Below are 19,314 nucleotides of genomic sequence, written 5' to 3'. Positions count from 1 at the left end.
TCGTAAGCCATATTATTATCCATCCTTATCATGTCAAGATTCTGATTCTATAAAGCAATGCATGACAAAAACTAAAGTGATATGAGGGTATGACATGTGTACGGAGCACATACTTAGGTTGTACCTGAAAAATCATCATAATTGACCCTACTTTTTCATGATCAAATACCTACTAACATGTAGTTAAAGACAAATTCTTCTTGCTAAAAAAGGACGTTAAACTGTATACACATTCGAAAGGATAAATTCGATGAAAAAGAAAGAATATAGTCTAGAGGAGTTGAGAGATGAGAATAGCCAAAGTTCATTTCAAATATGCTCTCGACCTTTCCAGCACCTGAAGTATACTAATCAATGAACCCATGAACCTACTTTTTTTTTTTTACTTTGTGTTCCGGTTACAAGAAGTTCTAAATAAGAGCCAATTGGTATTAAACTTGAGGGAAAAGAGAGAATACTTTAGACTTTGTTGATTTACTACGTGATGATTTTGTTGAAATTAAAAGATCAAAGCTGTGGTATTTATTTCATTAAGGATTTAGAGTTTTGCTCATCCCTCACTTTAATAATATCATTAAGAAAGCTAAAATTAAAACTATAATCATATCATGCATGATAGGAATGATAGGATACAATAAATTAATACTTAAGAAATGTCCATGACACTGACAATATTATTTTCTTTATTTTGCAATGATGAAATTAGATTAACCAAAAGTTATATTGCATAAGAAAATTATAATATCTAAGCCTCTAATGAGTTGCACTTGCGGCTGCAAGTGCTGCAGGAACCCTAAGACTTCCAATATGTGAAGGAACCTCAGCTGTCATATTGCAAAGAAACTGGCCAACGATCATAGCACCTGGCCCCGACACAAGCTTCTCCCAGGCCTCATCGGCCTCCTTGCCGCGCTTTCGGAACACCTCTGTGGCATCCAACGGGTGCAGATTCCACCCTTTGATATTTCTAAGTCTATGAATCTTCTCCAATTGTCGGCATGCCAATTTGCACGTATTGTCCTTGATTTCGTCCACTGCTTGCTGTAGTAACCTGGCACGAGTTTCTTCATCCAAAAGTGACCCATACCTGAAGTACTTATCGAATTCAGGGACCCCAATTGCCCTTCGAATCCCTTTCATGTAATCTGCATTGGGATCAAAGAACTCTCTCGCCTCATCCACCATTCCGTTTTGAACCATGCGGTCAACCCGTCCTGACACGAACGAGTGCATAACGGGTACAGACACATCTACCCATAAAAAGCAACATTCGTACTTGGACCGAAATTTATAGTCATGGTCATCGACTAACGCCTCGATGTAGGAGTTGGAGCCTCCGACGATGATTGGAAGCCGATCACGGCCTAAAACAGATTCAATGGCAAGTGAGGTTAGGTCACAAAAATCCCTGGCTGTAAAATCTTCATTAGGATCTAGTATCCCTAGCAAATGGTGCGGTACACCACGTTGCTCTTCTTTGGTTATTTTGTTGGTGACTATATCAAGGCCTTCGTAGACTTGCATTTTGTCGGAGTTTATGATTTCTGCCGGGAAACAGGTGGCTAGGTCGATGGAGAGCCTTGATTTTCCGGTCCCCGTTGCCCCCATTACGATCACCACCTTCTCCTTCTGCCGGCGGGGATTGAACACATCCATTTTATGATTATGGCCACTAGAAAGGAACATGTAATGTTTGTATTTGTTTGCACATTGGCATCATGTTGGTGATGATCAAATACTTTATCTGCAAAAAGTTAAGAAACATAAGCAAAACATAAAATTATGAAATCAAAACTTTAAAACAAATCAAATTTGTCCAAATTTTGGATTTGGTTTTAATAATTACCTTTTAAATTGGTTTATGAGACACAACGAGCCAAAGAAGCTAGAGAGAGAAGTTGACATGCGGCACGGCACACGCGTATTTACCTTTTTGATGTAACTAGTGAGATAGAGAGAGAATTGATGTCACTAGTAATCAAAGTTCTGAGCAAACAAAAAAATTCTCAAAAAGTTGAAGCAACTCCTTTACACCTCGTGTATGAAAGGGGAGGTTTTCATTGTTTATATACGGGGGAAATTGGCAATTTGGTCAATTGGCTATGTATTTGGAATTAGAAGTGGTCAACTATATATTTGTGGAGGAAGAGAAAAAGGAAATTAAAAGAAATGGTCTTGCAATATATTCCCTCCACAAAAGTTTGATTATTTATTCATTTGATTTGATTACCACTTGATGCAGGGAAGAAAATCTAAAGGAGTCTCGAAGAGACGCGGGATGATAATCTGTGAATTGCTTAACCAGGAAGAACGAAATCACTTATGTCTTTATAGGGATAGAACCTGGAATCACTTGACCAAAGGGTAATGAAATCACTCACGTTGCTAATCGTGGATTCACTCACACGACAAAGCCTCACACTTGATTTAAAAAAGGAGAAAACTCTCTTCTTAGAATACTTTTAATTTACTCAATTGGCTTCCTTTTGAGTACATAAGGATCCCTTTAAATAGAGAGATTACAAATGATCCATTCAAAACCTGGTCCATCCATGGAGGAGGTGAAGGAATTGCAGGGCTGCAACAGCTTTCTCGCGAGGAAGATGAAAGAGACATTGACTCTTTTATTTTTTTTCCTTCTACGTTGTCGTTTTGGACATCTCAATCAACATCTTTATGGGCTATCGAATTTAAGAGTGATAAAAGCCCACTAACTTTAAAGACCTTTAATTTGTTTTTTTTTCTTCTGGAAGTTGCCCATTTTTTAGATAATTTAAAAGAAAAAATAACTAAGTTTAGAGAACTGTTATCTTCTTTTCTTGCCAAAGAAAAGACTGTTTATTTTTTATTTATTTCGTAAAAGATAGAAAACTATCAATGTAAGAGAACAAGGGAATTAAGGTTACTTAACACTATAGTCTAGTGATATTCATGTTCACTTGTAAGTGAGAGGTTTTAGGTTCGATTCTCACCAAAGGCGAATTCAAACCACATTATTACTAACCCATTGGGAGGCTAAGCCCACCCGCTCCTCCCTTGGTGTAGATATCGTTTGTTCAAAAAAAAAAAAAAGTGTTTAGATTTTGTAAATTCTTGTGTTGTTTTTACCATGATTTATGGATGAAAAGTTAATGTTTAACTTTTTAATGTTATTTTCCCTTAATTTTAGGATAAATTAGGTTCTCATCCTTCCTTTTGATATTTCATTGATTAAAATCCTATTCATTTTCAATTTTTGATCAAGGCCCTTGGGTATTAATAATATCATTAATTATTTCAATAATAAAATATTTTTTTATTTCTAAATATATTCATTTAAAATGTTACAATTATTATATTTATATTTATGACTAAATTTTATATCATATATTTTTAGTTTTAGTTTGTACCCATTTTTAATTTTTAATTTGTACCAATTTTCTTCTCAGTTTTAAGTTGTACCCATATATTAATTTCTTTTGTGCCCATATTTTTTAAAGTTTATTTGTATTTGTACACATAATTTTTTTTTATTTTTTATTTTTGCTAAATGTACCCATGCTAATTATATGTACCCATTCATGTAAAACTTTTTAATCTTAAAATCTACTCATTCTTAAATATACCAATTTGTTATATGTAAAATGTACAATTTTTTTATTATATAAAATCTATTCAAAATTTTTTTAATCCATTTTTAAACTTATATGGGTACATTCTTTTTTCTTTGATTTTAAAATGTATCCATATCCAGTTTAATTGAAGAAATTTACTAATGTTATTAAGCCTAATATCTTTTTTTTTTTTTTTTTTTTTTTTTTGTGATTTTGAAGAATGTACCCATGTTTTGATACAATAAATTTTTTGGTTAATTTTGATGAATGTACCCATGTTTATATATTTATACACACACACACAATAGTATTTATATATTTTAATATTTTTAATCCCACAAATTATGGTTTTTTTATTATTTAAAATCTCATTTATATAAACAACTAAAATTTTTAATTTTTAATTTAAAAAATATAGTAATGTACATAGAAATAAATTATCACATTGATTTCAAGGACCTCGATCAAAAATTAAAAACTAACAAGGTTTCAATCAAAGAATATTCATAGCTAAGGACCGCATCCAAAGTCTCTCATTTGTTTTTGGATATCTTACATTGGGACCACCCTATGTTAGAATCCTGGATCCGCCACATGTTACTAGGCAACTCAATTAAAAGAGAAGATGACAAAGGTTTTGAGAGATGAGAAGTCACTACAACCTTAAATGTATATGTTTCCCATGCACTGCATCACTAGCTCCATAAATAATATGGCTTACAAAATTCATGAACAAAAACAATAAACAATAGCATGATAAGAGTTGCAAAGACTAGTTAGCCAGTTGAACAAAGTAATGTGAACGCTCCATTTATACCCGAGTTTGATGCTCTTATAGATTAGAATAGGTCGTGTCAAAATGAAAAACAAGACAAAACATGATCGGTGGTTTTATGCATGAGTAGTAGCAGTACTGTAAGTACCTGCCACTTCAGATTTCAACCTCAAGTTGAAAATGTTCTTGCATGACATTGCAGTTGCCGAAAGATTATGATTCTTAAAACGACATGTGATTGTTAGTCTAATTGGACTCTTCTGTAAATGCTTGCATTTTAGTAAGCAAGATCTGATTCCTCGCATACAAGTGGATTTAACAAAACCAGTGCCTGGCCCTGAATCCGAAACCCAATATGAATGTCGATGTGATTAATCCCAAAGGCTTAACTAACTTGGTTTATATGGCACCTAAAGTTAATTATATATATATATATATATATCTATATATCTATCTATATATATATATATATATATATATCTACTATATACAGAAATAATGGGAGAATTTTCATTAGACATAAAAATTAAAAAGAAGAGGACGAGTCTTTGGCGCAATAGAAATATTATTTTTTGTGATAAAAAAAATTATAGAAACAATTTATTTGCAACATAAAAGTAAAGTTACGTACAATTAATATTTGTTCCAATCCTTGTAAAGCGATAAGTTTCGTTAGTTTGGTTTGAGGTCCTCCTTTATAAAATTAAAAGCAAACAAATTAGATTAAATAAAGTGTTCCAACATCAGAGTGTCGTTTTGGTGATGGTCAAATCAATGGTCACTTTTCTCATTCGGGATTAAAAGAATAACCCACTTTATTCTGTAAAAAATTTCTTGGGACTCCACTGAATCTACTTAGCTTGGTCCTATATATGATCACAAAGTAATGTGTAAAAGTTTAATATAATTTATAACACGGGTAACTAATTCATCATTAGGTTCCATTAAATAATTTTGTCTAGGGTTTTTTATTCGTAGAACTTTCTAGTTATGATGTAACATAAATGTGTGTGTGTGTGTAAACAGAATGCAGGATAGTGAGGATAAGTATATCAGATTGGTGATATGAACAGATCTTTGGCATGCATTTGAAATGATTTTGTCTAATCATATAATATATATGATCAGTATATAGGATAGGGTTTGCTAGCTTGGTTTCCACTAAGAGAAACTGAACGATTTGGTATGGGATTTTTGCCATTTTGGGTTATGTCATGCTTGATTAGTACATGCTAATAACAATATACAGAAATATTCTCACAGGAACGCAATTGATGTGAATTGGGTTCACAGTTGATTTAAGTATTATGAAAACCAGTCATGTATGTTACACATGCATTAACAGTTAGAAGTCCACTCGCGCATGCATATGGATTCTCAACTCATTATTATATAATATAAATAGGTCAATTATATGCACTAAATAAATTATGAGAAATATTGTCAATAGTAATCATTCACATGCATATAATATGAACTCAGTTTGAAGTTTACTGTAGAGGCCGACTCACAATCATGTGAGTTACACATGCATTAACAGTTGAACGTCATTTACTCTAGACTCTCTCACTCATTATTTTGAGATATAAATGGTCAATCACATACTTATACTGATAAATATATAGGGTTGTGAACATCTTACATGTCTTGTACTGATTTCACATCGATCGAGACCACCTGGTTTAAGTCAGATCACGCGTCCGCCCGGGACTTGAGGGATGGTGGGATGAAGTTGAAAACAAAAAAAAAGCAAAGCTTTGTAATCATCATGGATGAGAAACCTTTCTATATATCCTGTATTCGTTCCATTCCATACGGATATTGTTGCATCGACCATTAATTCATTGACACCCAATCGATCGATCAGTTTATGAGTGGCGAGATATCGAGTTGAAAATTGTTAAGAGTTGTTCCACATCGGTAAGAAATACGATTTATTATGTGTTTATATGATTTTGGATTACTTCTTATATTGTCAATTAATTTTACAGTAGAATTTCAATTTCATCATGACATCAGAGTAGGTTATCCCTCTTGTGAAAGCCCAAGAGCCACACGTACTTACGCGTCAACCACTTGTTGTAGCCCAAGGGCCACACATGCTCACGCGTCACCCACTTGTTGTCCACGTGTAAGCTTAAAAATTGGCCACACTTGTAGGGCGTGTTGAGAGTTGTTCCACATCGATGAGGGACAATATTTGCTATGTGTTTATATAGTTTTAGGTTACTTTCTATATTATCAATTAGTTTTATGGTGGAACTTCAATTTCATCAAACAATATTGATGTTGTTGAAGTGGGCCGTCGACATGTCGACCTGAAAAATTCTACATGGTATCAGAGCCAAGGAAAGAGCTTGTACTGCCACGTGATTGGGTGGGTCCCCTTTGGCCTCGCGATGAGTGAGTCTCTACATAGCTCCACGTAGGTCAAAGTTGTCATGTGATTGGGTGGGTCCTCGTTTGGTCCCACGTGTTGGGTAAGCCCTGACTTGGATTCACGTAATTGCCGATGTGTGCATCTCCACGTGTGACCCACAAAATAGGGTTTCAAGTGCGGAGGCGTGTTGGAATCTCATTTATCCTACATTGGTCAGAGGGAAGGAGATAAAGCAATTCATATAGGATTATCCCAATCTAACTAAAACCCAAAGCCTTTTATGATAAAACATCACACCTGACTAATTGAGTAAATGATAAAGTAAAGATAAAATCAATGTTGTTGGAGTGAGTCATCGGCCCGTCGACCTAAAAAATTCTACAAAAATGACCTACGTAACTGCAAATTATTTGCTGCGGGTGGTGGCTGGCTCCTACCAACGTCACAGCTAGCTTGCTAGCTCGGTCAAATACCAATAAAAAGGACTGCAATGATACTGTTGAAGCAGTGTGTAAGTAGGACAAAGATTGTTTGTTTTCCCACTTTCGGTGTGCTCGGTGCCTTTTTAATTGTATGATTACAGTTAAGCCATGTTAATAATTTATATTACTATTCATTTTTGTTTTATTATCTTTATAAAAAAATAATATAAATGTTGACGTGATTTAATCGTAATCACGTAAAATAGAAGAGTACGAAAGAACACCGGAAATAGGAGGCAGATAATCAAAGGCGCCATTATTGGAGTATGACTAGCTACTGGACGTGCTCAAACGTCAAATAAAGCTTCATTTTATACCCTTTGCAGAGATATACATCCTTAGCTGCCACGTTTCACGAAGATATTTTAAATCAATCACACAATAAGTTTTAGGATTATACTTGAGAGTACTTCAACTCAGTAACACAAATAGGATTTTCGGGAGAGATTCGGACCCTCTGCTCAGAAGTGGATCCAAGTCTTTGGGGAGATGATGCTCAATGCATGGCTCGCGTGACGAGTGAACAGCTTGAAAAGAAACTTCAGTGGGCAACCCTATAAGGCATATCGGATGGGATGAACTTGTCATCTAGTGAGACCAACATTGAGGGAGGTTCTCATATTTTTGTGGGAAATGCCTTATGAATAACGAGTGTCCCTACCTACCTAGAGTTTTTCTCATATAATTGAGATATTGCCACAATGAAAACCCATTTCGGCATAGTTCTTTCTTGCTGGGAGATGAACTTACTATAGTCAATTGAAAATACCTTAGTTCTATGAAAATGGGCTTAATTGTTTGCAGAGGACCACATGATCCTACACCTGTATGTTAAAATTAAAAGGAAAACTAATGAAAAGGGTTTGAAAACTTTGAATTTTAACGATAAAAACAAAATAAAGGGTAAAATAAATAATACCAGGATTGATTTTTTAGTGTAAAAATATGGTTTTTCGTTAAAATGAACAGTACCGGGAACTTTTTGTTAAAATTCCCAAGGGGCATCAAGAAGTGCTTGGTATTTTGTCGTATGAACCTTTTATTTGGAGGACCACATTTTGCTGGCCAACTATCTGTCTCGCCCTTGACCATGCCTATTACTATTCCCCTGCAATTTAGTACCAGGTACCCTTTATGCTTGAAAACTGAAAAATTGTTCTCAAGGTCCAGCGTTGCTTTACTAGTTATTTGGTCAATTTAAAATAAATTTAAAAAAAAAAATGTAAGCCAGGCTCAGTGATGAGGATTGTTTTCGAGCGGAGGTGATGAAGAAGCTAGCCCTTATTGACAGAGTATGTTGAGCTATGAATCAGATTTTCCAGAGTGCATTGGGAGGGTCTTTTCGCTCGTGTGCCAGACAGCGGCTGCGAAAAACCTCTCAATGCACCAGCTTTCTTTTCATAGTTTGTTTTAGGTCCAGTGGGTTAAGATTATGGCCGTGGATTGATGGAAGTGCCCAAAACTTTGTTTAGCGACGGTACTTGGGTAGGAATTTTCAACCCAGACTAAAGAAAATGTCCAAAAGATAATGCCCACTCTTGCCACCAGGTTGGGTATGGCCCTATGGGTACAGCATAAGGGATCTGATCTACATAAAACCGGTTTGGCAATTGGAACCCTTTTTTATTTGAACAAGTGATATTAAGCTGAGCATACAGTTGAACACTTTTAGTCACCTGAGTTAAAAACTCTTTGTGACCATTTATGTCATTAGCTTCGAGCTTTTAGTCCCAATGGGACTCGAATGATAAAGAACTTGAGGGTTTATAAGTTTATCTTCTCTTCTTAATGTGTGATTTTCCTTTTTATCTAATTTTTTTTAGATTTTTCTTTTTGTTTTGCAATTTATCTTGCTAGTTCTTACCTTATAAGTTTTATAGAGGAGTTTAGTCCTATGTGCAAACAATCTTTTTCTTGTATTTTCTTTTTCAAGAGAGCTAGGTACGGTCTATGTCCTCTTTTTTTTTTCTTTTCTTGTATGGGAAATGCTAAGAAAACTAAATTTCTAAACCAAATGATGTGGATGCTAGTAATTAGATTATTACTTAAGTGTTGATTAACATGCTTATTTCTTGTTGATGACATATAATTTGGTTTGCAAATTTGGTTTAAAATTTTGATCTCCTTAGTATTATCATGTATGTGTTTTCTTTTGTAAGATTGGTAAGTGTATGTCCTCTCTCTTTTCTTGTATTTTTTTTATAGAAGGTTTTATATCCCAGTGTAATGCCAACAATGTGTTTTACTGGACCTTTTCGTACGTCTTGTCGCATGCAACTCTTACCTGACAAATGTGGCACTCGAGCATGACCGTCTACTACATAGTGTACGTATAGTCGCACAATCACATGGAATGACGAATGAACTTTAGAATTTGTCATCGTAAGGGAGTGAAATTCAATAGGGCTAACTTGAACTCAATTCCAATCTTGTTTAATCTTAATCAGTAAACAATCCCTAACAATAATTAATTACATAATCCAAATTGGTAATTAGTACAATGTATGTGAAATCTGGACCGTTTTGTGTGTGTGTGTATATATATATTTATGTATATGTATATGTATGTGTATATTTATATTTATATGTGTATCAGTGTATGATATTCAAATAGTAAATTCCTCAAACATTTGTCTAAATTATCTATTTCATATTTTGGTTTGGGAAATTGCGGGTCTGTTGCATACATTCCTCTCACAGACTCACAGTATGAATTATGTATATGTATATGTATGTGTATATTTATATTTATATGTGTATCAGTGTATGATATTCAAATAGTAAATTCCTCAAACATTTGTCTAAATTATCTATTTCATATTTTGGTTTGGGAAATTGCAGGTCTGTTGCATACATTCCTCTCACAGACTCACAGTATGAATTATGTATATGTATATGTATGTGTATATTTATATTTATATGTGTATCAGTGTATGATATTCAAATAGTAAATTCCTCAAACATTTGTCTAAATTATCTATTTCATATTTTGGTTTGGGAAATTGCAGGTCTGTTGCATACATTCCTCTCACAGACTCACAGTATGAATTATGTACATGTATATGTATGTGTATATTTATATTTATATGTGTATCAGTGTATGATATTCAAATAGTAAATTCCTCAAACATTTGTCTAAATTATCTATTTCATATTTTGGTTTGGGAAATTGCAGGTCTGTTGCATACATTCCTCTCACACAAACATGGGTATGAGTGTTATGTAGTTTGTTGCACGTCCAAATTCGAGATTTAGTGCATCATGTAGTGTCCGCTTTTCGTTTTTGTGTAATGTTTAGAACTTATCTTAGTTTTGACATTTTTCCTGTTAACCCCTGTTGTTAAAAGATGAGGGATCCCGTTCAGTGATTCACTTGTTTTTTGTTGCCAGCTTGGTGGAGGTTATCTTTATGGCTTGCCTGTTGGATTCGTTGCTGATTCTGTAGTGCAACATTAGGTGCCACAGCTTCATTTTTCCTAGGAAGAACAGTGAGTCTCTTAGGCCATTGATTTTATCAGTTCTTCTGTATGTGTGCTTGGATGCGTATGCTTTTGTCATTTTTCCTTGGATTTGATAGCATATTGTCATTAACAGCTTTGTACGCTTACGCTTATCTTACCATTTTATCTTGTGCGGAATGGAAAATCTTATGTCAAGGAGAAACCCCTGCATATATAGAGTAGTTTATCAAGGAGAAAATTCCCCCCTTGCAATCTTGGGACCTTCTAAGAGCATCCCCAATGGAAGCTTTATCCTTCATGAGGTTACCACATTTATTGCCTTAAGGTTACCATATTTATTGCCTTAACGAGAAATTTCATCCCCAATGAGTCGGAAAATGGGGCTAGATCCACCACTGGAGCTAGCAACTTCCTTTTTTGGGTGGCATAAAATCGGGCTACATCTAGCCCCAAAAAACAATGGATCCTACAAAAAAAGTAGCAACCCATGTGAGCAAAATTTTATCACTCTCCCTTCACTTGCGAATACACTTATACTGTCCTTTTATTTTTTTTAATTCTTTTTTCTTACTTATTTTGCTTGCAATTTGGCTAATTAATAATTATTTTAAATTCCATAAGAATTAAAATTTCAAATTGATTCAACGTTCATGGACATTGATGGATGAAATTTTCAAATAATTTTTTTTCAAAATTGTATGGTACTAATTTACCAATTTATGCTAGGTAAATTGTTGTGTTATACGTGAAAATCAAATTATTTCAGAGGGCGAAGTGGGGGTTTGTTTCTTTCAACGGATGAGATTGAGATAAGGGAATCTAATCCAACGAACAATTCCTAAGCGATGAAATCTAACTTTGTCACAATTTGAACATTTTAGGTTGAAGGGTTCATAAAATTTTTTTTAAGATATCACATCCAAAAATCAACTTAAGAAAAGCTAACACAAAAAAAATAAAAAAATAAAAAAAAAATAAATAAATAAATCATCGCTTAATCAATTTACTACAAAAATAAATATATATAACCTCATATAAAGCCTGAAAGATATAGCCCCTTATTGGGAGAGATTCTTTTATAAAGTTTCAAAGATTTCTCGGAATTCTAAAATAGGCTATATTCACCACTTTTCCAGTTCTATATAAAGCCCCTAACTGGGAATGCTCTAATTAGTGTTAACTTCCTGTAGGACGAAGTTTAAAGTGATGTGAGCCAATCTGGTGTAAGCGGGTTTTGCCCCCGCTTACATTTGATTACAGTATTAGTAAGTTTAAAATTCTGCTACTTCTGCTTGCTCCTTTGCTTCCATTTAACATGCTGAACTACCCCGTCTCGGTGACTCCTGTTAACGTAGGGGACTATGTGCTGGCATCTTGGTTGGGGATGATGGTGTTCACTCGCTTTATTTAAATACTGATTTAGCCATGAAGATTATCAGAGCTCATAATTTACTCATCTATCCAAATTTTAAATCCGAAAAGTTCAGCGCCTAGAGCAACACACTTAATGCTCCTGATCTGCATGGAACTACGTGACCACTGCATCGCTTCCGCTTCTTCAATTGATATCAGTATCCGCTCGTGGTTGCAGGTGTTTATCTCGAATTGTGATATAGATAATTTTCTTGTGGTTAACATGATATCTCATTCTTCGAACAGTATATTTTGCTTGAGAATGGATCATTTCTTTTCCTTTCGAGTATTCTTTGCGAAATTTCGAGTTCCTTGGTGTTACTTGCACGGTGATTCTAATGATTTGCATTCCTAAAGTTGCAGAGGCTTCATATATTGGACAAAGCAGTGGCTGAACATGCTGACACATAGAAGGCATCTTGTCCCCTTCAACGCTGCCCATCGTAGCAGATTCGTCCTTGGATCTTCAGAAGCCTCTCATGGTCCGGATAGGCTCAGAGCCCGTAAGATAGTATCACGAAAAGAAACTGCAAATTCGACGTAAAATTTTCATCTCGTTTACGTATTGATGTGATATTTTTGCTTAGGAATGAAGTGTAAATGTGCATAATGTAAAACCATTTGTGAATGACAATGAATTATGCCGAGAATCTTTGAGAGAGTAGTTGACTTGGTAATCAAGTTAATGAAATCTTTTGTGATTCTCGAAGCCTGAAAGGTATAAACATATTGGAGTCCTAATTACTTGCAATCAATTTATGGACCTTTTATTAAGAGAATACAAGGTATAAGAGTCATGATGGGACTCTAATTGATTAGAAAAGATTAGGGTGGATATCCTTTCCGTTAATAGGGTGGAATTGGTTGAAACCCTAGCTATATAACTAAGAAGCAATCCCTGCTTCCATACCGTCGGAATCTCACAAAACTACAAACCTATTTCGCTGGTAGAATTCATACAGAGGTATTGGAAGTAGAAGACTACTTCAACTTTGCACTAGAAGCACTCATGGCGACAAGTAAGTATTTCATGATCATATGCATGCATGCCATTAATGCCATGCCACATGCATATGTGAGCATAGTCTGCGTATTGTTTTCTTTTGTAATCCTAATACCATGCTGTTAGATCTTGGGATATTCTTACACATAAGAGAAAGAAGGTATTCTTCTCTAGCATTCATGTACTTTGTACAACAACCGAAATGATTTGTTTTCAAATGTACACAGCAATAACAAGGTTCTCGAAGCTCGCCAAACTCGTTGCAGTTTGCAAGCATTCACATCGAGAATCTCGTGCGTCAAGTCACAATTCATAGTTTAATGAAATCTCATAAAATTCAACAAGGATATAAAAGTTGAACGGTCCTTGTTCTGCTTCGACAATTTGCTTTGATCCCATAAGCTTGGATCGAACGTTCCATCTGGTGCCCTGCAGCTTCCTTTTCCAGTTGAGTAGAGAATCTCTTAGATGTCTCTGGAGTAACAAGAGTCATGTTGATGCTCGCCACCCACACCCACACCCACACCCAACCCCGCCTAGCCGCCAGCCATCCCGCCGCAGGCAAACTCTCATTCTCTCCGTCTCTCTGCCCTTGAGATAGATGCTATCTTTGTAAGGATATAGACAGTGGCTAGGATCATGACAGTTGTCAAAAGATTATAACTCTTAGTTAGATAGTCAGTTAGAGAGTTAGTCTTGTGTATAAATACATCATTGTAATAGCTTGGAGATTAAGAAAAAGATTAATACAACAGCTTACAACTTCTCTCTAAAACCTTCTCTCTCTCTCTCTCTCTTTCTCTATCTAGTTCTTGATTCTGATTTCCTTCTACGATCTTCCCCTGTCTATATTAACATGGTATCACTCGCCATTGTTGCTTGCGCTGTGTTCTTCGATCCTTCAGCTGCTTCCGCTCATCTTCTTGCTCTGTGATTTGGTGTTGCCGATCGACTATTACCGTGTTCTTGGTTGATTCTTTGGTATTTTCTCTCTCTGTGATTTCTAGGGTTTCTGCATTGCCTGTTCTCTCTCTTTCTGCGACTATCGATTTGTGCACACCAGGTGTTTGTGATATTTCTTCTCTTCAATTTCTGTCTCAATTCTGCAAATATGGTTACGGCATCTCAATTACAAATTCTCCAATCGCCTATTACTAGTCTTATCTCTACAATTTCTACCTCTGTGAATGTGAAGCTTGATGATTCTAATTACTTGAATTGGCATTTCCAAATGCAATTGCTACTTGAGGGGCACGGGATCATGAGATTTGTTGATGGCTCCACTCCTTGTCCATCTCGATATGTTCTTTCTAACTCTTCTGCTGTTGATGGTTCGAATTCGTCAACTCAATCTGAGAATGAAGATTATGTTGTTTGGAAGATGCATGATCGGGCCCTTACGCAGTTGATTACTGCAACTTTGTCTCCGGTTGCGCTTTCCTGTGCCATTGGAAGCACAAGTGCTTGTGATCTTTGGACCCGGTTACATGAACAATTTTCTGTTGTATCTCGGACTAGTGTTTTTCAACTCAAGTCGAATCTTCAAACCATCAAGAAAGGGACTGATTCTGTGTCTCAATATTTGCAGCGAATTAAGGAAGCTCGCGATTACTTGTCCGCGGCTGGTGTTCCTTTTGCAGATGAGGATATTGTTATTCTAGCCCTCAATGGATTACCTCCTGAGTATAATACATTTCGTAGTGTTATAAGGGGTCGTGAGAATGTTATTTCTCTCCAAGAATTTAGGGTGCATCTTCTTGCTGAAGAACTGATTGTGGACAGTACTGCAAATTCTCATTTTTTGTCTGCCATGGTGGCTAGTAACTCTGCTCCTAAATCCTATCCATCTGGTGGTGCTCATTCGGGTTTTTCAGGTCCTCAGCCTGTTTCCTCTGGTGGATTTCGATCCTTTAGTTTCAACAAGAAGGGTAAAAGTAAATCTAATCAGGGTTATCGGTATTCTAATCCGAGTCCTAGACAGCAGTTTCCTAATCACGGTTCACCATCAGCACCTGTTTTCTCTGGAGTGCTAGGACCCTCACCTTCACAGTCTATTGGACACTCAGCTATGCAGCAAGTGTCTTGTCAACTCTGTAATCAGTTTGGCCACACTGCTCCGTTTTGTAACTCCAAACAGTTGGAAAGACAAGGCTGTCAAATTTGTGGCAAGGCAAATCATACCACCTGGTATTGTTTTTTCAATGACAAAGGTTCCAACTTTGGTGGTCCACACTACTCTCAGATGTCTCGCTATGAGTATGCTTCTTCCGCACCTACTTAATCCAATATCCAGGCTCTGCACACAGTATCTTCTCAGTCCTATTCAGCTCATCCATCACAGATTTGGCTTACTGACTCGGGCGCTACCAATCATATGACTGCCGATTTCAGCAATTTGTCCTTGGCATCTCCTTATCCCGCTACTGAGACTGTGCAAACTGCCAATGGTGAAGGTTTGAAAATTTCACACATTGGTAGTTCTATCATTCAAACACCTGTGAAACCACTCAAAATGAATTCCATTCTTTATGTGCCTCGGTTGTCTCAAAATCTGTTATCTGTTCATCGCATTTGCCTTGATAACAACTGTTGGTTAGTGTTTGATGCTTACTGTTTCTGGATCCAGGACAAAGCCACAGGGAGGGTCTTGTACAAAGGCCAATGCAGTAATGGACTATACCCCATTCCATCCATTTCCAATCCATCCTTTCTTTCTCCAGGTCATTCTCAAGGGCATTTTAAAGCTTCTGCATTGCTTGGACAGCTTGTTAGCTCTAATCTTTGGCATAGTAGGTTAGGGTATCCGTCAAATACCACTGCCTCTATCATGCTTACTAAGTCTCATATTTCTTGTACAAAGGATATTGTTCTTATGCTCTGTCATAGTTGTCTAGAGGGCAAGTTTACTAAACTGCCTTTTCAGTCTAGTGCACACAAATCTGTAATTCCTTTCGAAACTGTACACAGTGACCTTTGGGGTCCATCTCCATGTAATTCCATTGATGGTTACAAGTATTATGTAACTCTCATTGATGAGTGCACTAGATATTGTTGGTTGTTTCCTCTTGTTAATAAATCAGATTTCTTTGACATCTTTGTTGGTTTCTATTCCTTTGTGCAAACTCAATTTTCTACTTGTATTAAAACTTTGCAAACTGATGGTGGTGGTGAATATTGTAGCCATAAACTTCAAATGTTTCTTACCAATAAAGGTATTCTTCACCATAGATCATGTCCCTATACTCCGGAACAAAATGGCTTGGCCGAAAGAAAACATAGACACATTGTTGAGACCACTGTCACTTTGCTACAATCTGCCAAATTACCTTCCTCCTTCTGGACCTTTGCTTGCCAAACTGCTGTCTATCTGATCAATCGCATGCCTACACCAGTTTTGAATAATTGTTCACCATTTGAAAAACTTTTTGGTACTCCTCCTATTTTGACTCATCTTAAGGTGTTTGGGTGTTCTTGCTTTCCTCTATTAAGACCTTATATTCAGAACAAATTACAAGCTAAGACCAAAGAGTGTGTATTTCTTGGGTATGCCTCAAAGTATAAGGGGTTCATTTGTTTTGATGTGTTACAAGGTAGGTTCTACATTTCTAGACATGTAGTGTTTGATGAGTCTAAATTTCCCTACTGTCACCTGTCTGCATTACCAAAGTCCACACATGTGACATCACCTACCTCTCGGCCATACTCACCACTTCCAGTTCCTAATATGGACAATGTCCTAGTTCATTCACCCACACCCCCACCTAGTACTTCCTCCTCAGTTTCCCCTATGTCCTCCTCTTCCTCCCCTATCTTATCATCCTCTCTACCTACTGAGCAATCCCCTTCCCCAACCAGTATCTCTTCTCAGTCCTTTACTGTTCCTACAAGTTCTATTTCTCAACTCCCTGTGGACTCTGAATTTAGTCCGACCTTACTTCAAGTGGTGTTACCAATTGCTCCACTTAATATGCATCATATGCAAACTAGAAGTAAGCATGGAATTATTAAGAAGAAGGCCTTTCTCAGTCAAGTGGCTGCATCTTCTGATGTTGATTTATCTTTGGTGGAACCTGCAACATATAAATCTGCAATGAAGATACCTGTGTGGTCCAAAGCAATGTAGGAAGAGGTTGATGCATTGCATAACCAACACACTTGGAGTCTTGTACAGTTGCCTCCTCACAAAAACCTTGTTGGCTGTAAGTGGGTTTTCAAACTCAAAAAGCACTCCGATGGGACAGTGGCTCGGCATAAAGCTCGCCTTGTTGCTAAAGGGTTCAGTCAAGAGCCTGGTTTGGACTATGGTGAAACCTTTAGTCCCGTGGTTAAACCAACCACTGTCAGGTTAGTTCTAGCCTTGGCAGCTCACTTCAATTGGACTCTTAGACAGTTGGATGTCAAGAATGCGTTTTTGCATGGTTTGTTAAATGAAGAAGTGTACATGGCTCAACCTCCTGGTTTTGGCGATCCTGCACATCCTGATTTGGTTTGTAAATTGCACAAGTCTCTATATGGATTGAAACAGGCGCCTAGAGCCTGGAATGACAGGTTTACCAGCTTTCTTCCCTCTCTTGGCTTTCAATCCACATATGCTGATTCTTCTTTATTTGTTAAGCTTGCTGGCAGTGACATTGTGGTACTTCTCCTCTATGTCGATGATATTATTCTTACTGGCAGTTCTCAGTCAGCTATTCAACAAGTGATTACCTCTTTAACTTCTGAGTTTGACATCAAGGACTTGGGGGATCTTCATTATTTTTTGGGCATTCAAGTTCTCAAAACTGCTACGGGATTATTTTTGTCTCAGTCCAACTATATACTGGACTTGTTGCAGAGAGTTGAGATGGTTGATTGTAAGCCATGTGATACCCCTTGTTTGCCTTACAATCGGTTGGTTAAAGATGATGGCACTCCCTACAATAATCCAACAACATATCGAAGTATAGTTAGAGCCTTACAATATCTCACCTTCACTCGACCGGACATTGCATTCTCCGTTCATCAAGTCTGCCAGTTTATGCAATCTCCAATGGTGTCGCATTTTACTGCTGTCAAGAGGATTTTGAGGTATCTAAAGGGGACACTGTCTGCTGGCATCTCTTATACTCGAGGAGATTTACTACTGAAGGCATTTAGTGATGCCGATTGGGCTGGTGATCCCAATGATAGGCGTTCTACCACTGGTTTGGTTGTCTTCTTCGGCAATAACCTTATTTCTTGGTCCTCTAAGAAACAACCCACTGTTTCTCGTTCCTCGACGGAAGCCGAATACAGAGCTATGTCTACTACATTCGCTGAACTTGATTGGATTCAACAACTCCTGGCATTTATGCATGTCAAGCCTGCTGTTCCTCCTGTTCTCTTCTGTGACAATCTGTCTGCCATAGCTTTGTCCTTTAATCCGGTTCAACACCAACGCACGAAGCATATTGAGATCGATGTCCACTTTGTGCGTGAACGGGTTGCTAAGAAGCAACTTTGTGTTCAGTTTGTCTCCTCTCGAGAACAATTTGCAGATATTTTAACTAAGGGCCTTAGTGCTCCTCTTTTTAAGTCTCATTGTTTCAAACTCATGCTCGGATCATCCCCTCATGAGTTTGAGGGGGCATGTAAGGATATAGACAGTGGCTAGGATCATGACAGTTGTCAAAAGATTATAACTCTTAGTTAGATAGTCAGTTAGAGAGTTAGTCTTGTGTATAAATACATCATTGTAATAGCTTGGAGATTAAGAAAAAGATTAATACAACAACTTACAACTTCTCTCTAAAACCTTCTCTCTCTCTCTCTCTTTCTCTATCTAGTTCTTGATTCTGATTTCCTTCTACGATCTTCCCCTGTCTATATTAACAATCTTGTCAATTATTTTCTATCCAAACTTTCGCCAACGCGTCGGTAGTAATATGTTCATGTTATATGGTTGGACATGCCAAAGTGACAGTAGTTTGATCTCAAATTTTTCGTGAACTAGAACAGATCAAGTGTACCATTAGAAGCCGTTTTAATAGTTAAGAACTCGTTTAAATGTGCTTTTAAAATGACTGAAAGCGTTTTTGAAACCAATTCTTAGTAAAAATGTAAGTAAATCCTAGAAAAATACTTAACTTAGAAAGCACTTCAAGTGCTTTTGAAACTCAAAAATATTTTCTCTAAAATCATTTTTTATCATTTTAAAAACTAAATAAGCCAAACCAATTAACAATGCAA

The 19,314-nt window shown here is 36.6% G+C and overlaps 1 pseudogene; it reads right to left on the bottom strand.

Annotated features, from left to right (window-relative positions):
* Positions 1 to 677: 677 nt before the first annotated feature.
* LOC137741358 (adenylate isopentenyltransferase 3, chloroplastic-like) lies at positions 678 to 1,740 on the bottom strand (annotated as a pseudogene).
* Between the last annotated feature and the right edge of the window lie 17,574 nt (positions 1,741 to 19,314).

This window comes from Pyrus communis, chromosome 11 (genome assembly GCF_041283825.1).
Source record: "Pyrus communis isolate YQ-2024b chromosome 11, ASM4128382v1, whole genome shotgun sequence".
Classification (NCBI taxonomy): domain Eukaryota; kingdom Viridiplantae; phylum Streptophyta; class Magnoliopsida; order Rosales; family Rosaceae; genus Pyrus; species Pyrus communis.
The sequence above is the reverse complement of the archived record's forward strand: the minus strand, read 5'-3'. Positions and strand labels throughout refer to the sequence as shown.